Source organism: Arachis ipaensis, chromosome B09 (genome assembly GCF_000816755.2).
Source record: "Arachis ipaensis cultivar K30076 chromosome B09, Araip1.1, whole genome shotgun sequence".
NCBI lineage: Eukaryota > Viridiplantae > Streptophyta > Magnoliopsida > Fabales > Fabaceae > Arachis > Arachis ipaensis.
In genome coordinates, this window is record NC_029793.2 from 28590982 (window position 1) to 28596579 (window position 5598).

Consider the following 5598-nt stretch of genomic DNA (forward strand, 5'->3'; position numbering starts at 1 on the left):
CATGTCCTAAACATTTCTTTCACATTTTCATAAAGATATATAACACCCAATTCTTAAACCAAATATTTCCAAACCCAATTTTCCCCACACTTAATTCATGAGCACTCTCACTAGTCTAAGCTAACCAAGGATTCAAATTAAGGACAATATTGTTTTCCGCTTAGAGTTAATGATGTACTAAAGTAAAGAACAAAGGGGTAAAATAGGCTCAAATTGGTTTGCAAAGGATAATGAAAGGTAAGGCCATATGGGTATGTAAGCTCAGTGAAACAAAGGCCTCAATCATATAAGTGCATGTATACATCAAACAATGGAAATATAGAATTAAGCAAGACAGAGATCACAATTTTAGAGAGAAAAATACACACTAAAACAGAATTTTGGTTGATAAAATGTAACCAATTCAAATAGGCTCAAAAATCTCACAGGTTTTGTGTGTTCGAGTTCTAAACCATGTTCCAGTATAATATCTCTTCAAACAAGTGTAACATTAAATTTTATTCAAATTAGTAAAATTTTCTGAAAGGTTTCTTGAAAAAGAAAATATTACTTTAACCAAGTAGTAAAATAAAAAAAATCAAACAAATATGCAATTAAATATGCAAATGCAACAACTAACAAGAAAAATAAACCATTGGTGTTTGAGAAGGAAATACTAACCCATGGAGATCGGTATCGACCTCCCCACACTTAAAGATTGCACCGTCCTCGGTGCATGCTGAGATTTGCAAGTGGACGGGTTGTTTCAACTGTGGCTCTTTTTGTTCCTTTCCTTGCCGGTGATTTGGGAGTAGCTTTCTTTTTACCCTTCTTGGTGGCTGACGTTAGGATTTTTGCCAGTAAAGAATTTCATAAAAACAGTCGCGTTGTAGATATAGTCTCTAAACCGACAGAAATCCCTTCGTACAAATGTTTTGTTGTCACAAGTAACAAACCCCATAAAATTGATAACCGAGTATTTAAACCTCGGATCGTCTTCTCAAGGAACTGCGAGGAAGTATGTTCTTATTATTGGTTATAAAGGTTGTAATCGGGGTTTAGAAGGTGAGAAGCAAGTAATTTAAATGACGAGTGAATTAAATGGCAATTAAAAATAAATAATAACTGTAAAACAACTTTTGGCAAGATAAGGGAAATTAGAAGTCCAACTTAGTTATCCCTCTCAACAATAATGAAAGTTGTATCTTAATTCCACTTAGTTAACCTATGAAGCAAAGGTAAGTCAAGGGACTAATTAGTTTGACCTTCGAATCCTATTTATTTCCTAGGAAAAAGTTGGGATTTATTGAAGTTCAGATCAATTAGCAAGATAACGATTATCAATTATGTTGAGTTCGATAATGTTGAGTCACTGATTTCTTAACCAAGACCAAAAGGGAAAAAAGTAAATTGCTGGAATAATAAAAGTGTCCTTAGATGGGAAGCAATGGCAACTTAAATCAAAGAGAACAATCATAAACTGAAAAATACCTTAAATATCATTAATTCAAATAGAAATCTGTAACATGGAATAATTCATAATTTAAATTATAATAATCAATTCAAATATTGGAATCAAATAAATAAAAGTAAAATTGAAATAAAAGAACATTAAAACCTGGATCCAGAGTTACTCCCAAAACAAGAAGAAGTCCTAAATCCTAAGAGAGAGAGAGAGAATCTCTCTCTAAACTAAATATAAATCATGAAAACTAGAAATTGGCGAGCTCCCTTTGAATGGATGCATTCCTCCACTTTATAACCTCTAATCTATGATTTTTGTACTTGGATCTGGGCCAAAAAGGGCTTCAGAAATCGCTGGGGGTGTATTCTGTAAATTCTGATACGTTGCCTTTGTCACGCGTCCGCGTGGGTCACGCGGTCGCGTCATTTGGAGCTTTTCCTTGCCATGCAGTCGCGTCAGTCATGTGACCGCGTCATGTGCGTTCTGCTTAAGGCGCGCGGTCGCGTCAGTCGTGCGGCCGCGTCGCTGCTGATTCGTGCTTGGCACGCGATCGCGTCATCTATGCGATCGCGTGAATACCAGTTTCCTTCAAAGCTCCGTTTTGCTTTCTCCTTCCATTTTTGTAGGTTTCCTTTTCCATCCTTTAAGTCATTCTGCCTTAGAAAATCTTAAAGCATGTTTTTGCAAATGAGATGAGAAAAAAAAACTTGCAAGACAATCAGAGATAAATGTTAATGAGCTTTTGAACCCTTACTGGATTTTGTGTTTTCTCTCTAATCACTCAGTGTTTATTGGGTTAAGCACTCTATTCTTCTATTTATTCTTCCTTTCTATAACTTTGTTTTTCGTCTAACCAATCAACAATTATAGAACATAGTCATACCAAAACTCATGAGGTCTTTAATTAAGGTTGTAATGGGGTCAAGGCAAAGGGTAAGGATATATGTATAAGGCTAAGTGAGCTAATAAGTGAATCCTTAATTAGACTAAGATCTCACCTAACATACATACTTAGTAAAACAATGCTTCTTTACCTATTCTCCCTATTTTCTCGCTTTTGATGTCACATGCTCATGTTTCAATTCTTGTTTTTATCCCATGTGCATTGCTTTTTATTTTGCATCGGGGAGTTCTTTTTTTTTTTTTGTATCCCCTTATTTATATGCTTGAAAACTAACTTTTTTTTTTTGAATACACATGGTGATTTTAATTAATTTGAATTTTCATGAGCCTGCTTCCCAAAATTTTGAGTTGCTTTATTCTTTTTAATTTTTCTACCTTTTGTCTTTATCAACTATGTTCCCAATAAATTTCCCACATTTTACTCTATTTATAATTTTCTATCTTAAGCTAACCAAGGATTCACTTGGGATTTTCTTTTGTTTTTCTGCTTAAGGCTAGTAATTTGGCTAAAATAGAAAAAGGGGTTTTTTTTAAAAAAAAAGCTTAAAGGGGGCTAACAAAGGTGATGTAAAAGGTAAGCAAATTTGGGATAAGTGAGCTAAAATCAAATGATGGCCTCAATCATTATTTTGAGATGTACCTATATTCTATAATCGGACATATAGACTAAAACAAAGTGAAGTACGTAGTAGTTCACCAAAATAAACGCCAGAGATGGCGACCTCCCCACACTTAAAATGAAGCATCGTCCCCGATGCTCAATAAGCCGGGTGTGAAGGAGTGTCATCACTGGTAGGGATGGTAGCTGGGGTCTCTATGGCAGTGGTGGGCTGAGAGTCTGGCTACTGTAGAGGGGGGTCTGACTGGAGCGGGATCTCCGGATCCGCAGCCTCAAGCTGATGTGGGGCCTCCTGCTGTGGTGTAGCGTGCTCTGTGCCTGCCTGCTGATGAGTCTCCGCCTGGGAATGAGGCTCCTCCTCGTGCTCATCCTCCTCCTTCTCTGATGGCTCTGATGGTGTGTCGGGCTCGGAGGGGATATCGGCGCCCTGTCTGATCATTAGCTTCAGATGGGAATAGCGTCGCCTGCTGCGACGCTCCAATCTCTCATACCGGCGCCTGTTACGGCGCTCCATCTGATCAAGCTGGCGGAATAGACGGTGCACGAGGCGATAAACCGGCTCAGAGGTGGGTAGAGGTGCAGTGGTGGCAGCAGGGGCAGCTGGAGCGGCTGTGGATGAAGAGGGTCCAGCAGACGGAGGGGCTGTCTCATCAGTAGCAGTGACAGGTGGTGGTCTGTAGCCCAAAGCAAGGAAGTTCCTGCTGTGTGAAGTTCTTCTCCCGCCATGAGGAATCGTGCATTAGAGCAATGATGGACTGGGAGGAATCTCCTCTCTTGCGCTTGCTAGTAGCCTTGCCTTTGCCTTTCCTTTGTGAGGCAGACATCCTGAAAAACAGAAAACCAGGAAATGGATAAAATAGGAAAGCAAATAGGCAATTTAAACAAAGGAAACTCAAAGCGGTAAGGGAGAAATAGAATAAGGAAAATGAGTAATTGAAATGTGATTGAATTAATGTTAAATGGAAAGAAAAAAATCAATATGCCATAGTGAGAAAGTTAGAGGAAGTGAAAGGAATCAGAAAAGAGATCAAGAGGGTTAGTATGGTAAAAAGAAATTAGTAAATTAAAATTAGTGAGTTAGGAAAGTAAGTGGCATAGAAAAAAATTCCATATAACAATGATTCACAGGTAAGAATAGAAGTACTCATAATCGAATAAAGAAAACAGGGTGATGCTGATTCGAATAGAAATAAAGAAATCAGAAATTGGAATCAGTGAATCACAAATGCAGGTTATGAACCAGGAAATCAAAGAGGATAAGAAAGTGGCCCTAGCATTCATGAAATGGTTTGGGGGAAGCAGAGTAAAATAGAGTTGCCAAACCAAAACAAGAATGAAAATAATTTTCAAAAAATTTGGGCAGCATTCCGGCTAAAATTGGATTTTTCCGGAAAATAAACAGCAATTATATCAGATCATATGAATTAAAAGAAATCAAGCTGCATGTACAGAGATATAAAATAAACATAAAAACTCAATGTAAACAGCAGCAACATACAAGAAAGCAGCATGTGAATCATGATTATAGCAGCAACAGATTTGCACATAGGATAAAATAGAAGTAAGAACAGTGCAAGGAAACAGACCTAGATCCACTAACCACAGCCTAAGCTACCTAACAACCTAAAAATCCACTACAACATGCAAGTCTAGCTATCCTAATCATGAACATAAACGGAATAAAAAATACAGAAAAGTGACGAACGGATAAAAAAGGGTTGCGTGTTGCGGAACCTGATAAGCGGAAGGGGTGGAACAGGGAAGAAGGTGGCTGCGGCGGTGTCCGGCGCGGTGGTGGTGCACGGCGTTGCGGTGGCAGCTGAGGGGGCCGTGGCGGAGGAAGGTATTAGGGTTAGTGAGAGAGGAAGAGGATAGGGGAAGGGAGGGCGGTGGTTGTTGCTGGCTGAAGGGGGTGGGTGGCGGAGATCCATGCGGCCGCGTGGGGCACGCGGTCGCGTGGTTGGGGTGAAAATGGGGGAGACGCGATCGCGTGGGGCGCGCGATCGCATGAGAAGGGGGGAAAAAAGGGGTGACGCGATCGCGTGGGTCACGCGATCGCGTCACTGGAATTCGTGCTAAACGCACGACTCCAGCGCCGATTCAGCGCAACTCTCTGTCTCCTTTTGGGGTGATATGCAATCCGTGCGACGCGATCGCATCGCTCACGCGGTCGCGTGGGATTGATATTGGATAAGTGACGCGATCGCATGGGGCATGCGATCGCGTGGACCAATTTGTGCGAAACGCACAAGAGCCGCAAGATTCCAGCCCAACTTTCTGTTCGTTGGATCCTTACGCCGATATATATATCACGCGGCTGCGTGGGTCACGCGGTCGCATGGGTGGTGTTTTTCGCGATATGACGCGATCGCATGGGGCATGCGGTCGCGTCGTGCAACCCCTTTTTTTTTTAACTGAAAAATGCAGGATGCAGTGATTAACATGAATGCTATGCATGATTCCAGGTTAATGTTAAAATAAAAAAAAAAGGGTAAATTGAAAACAATAAACAAGAAATAGATTGAGAAAGAAGCGACCATACCATGGTGGGTTGTCTCCCACCTAGCACTTTTAATTAAAGTCCTTAAGTTGGACATTGGAAGGGCTTCCTGTTATGGTGGCTTATGTTTAA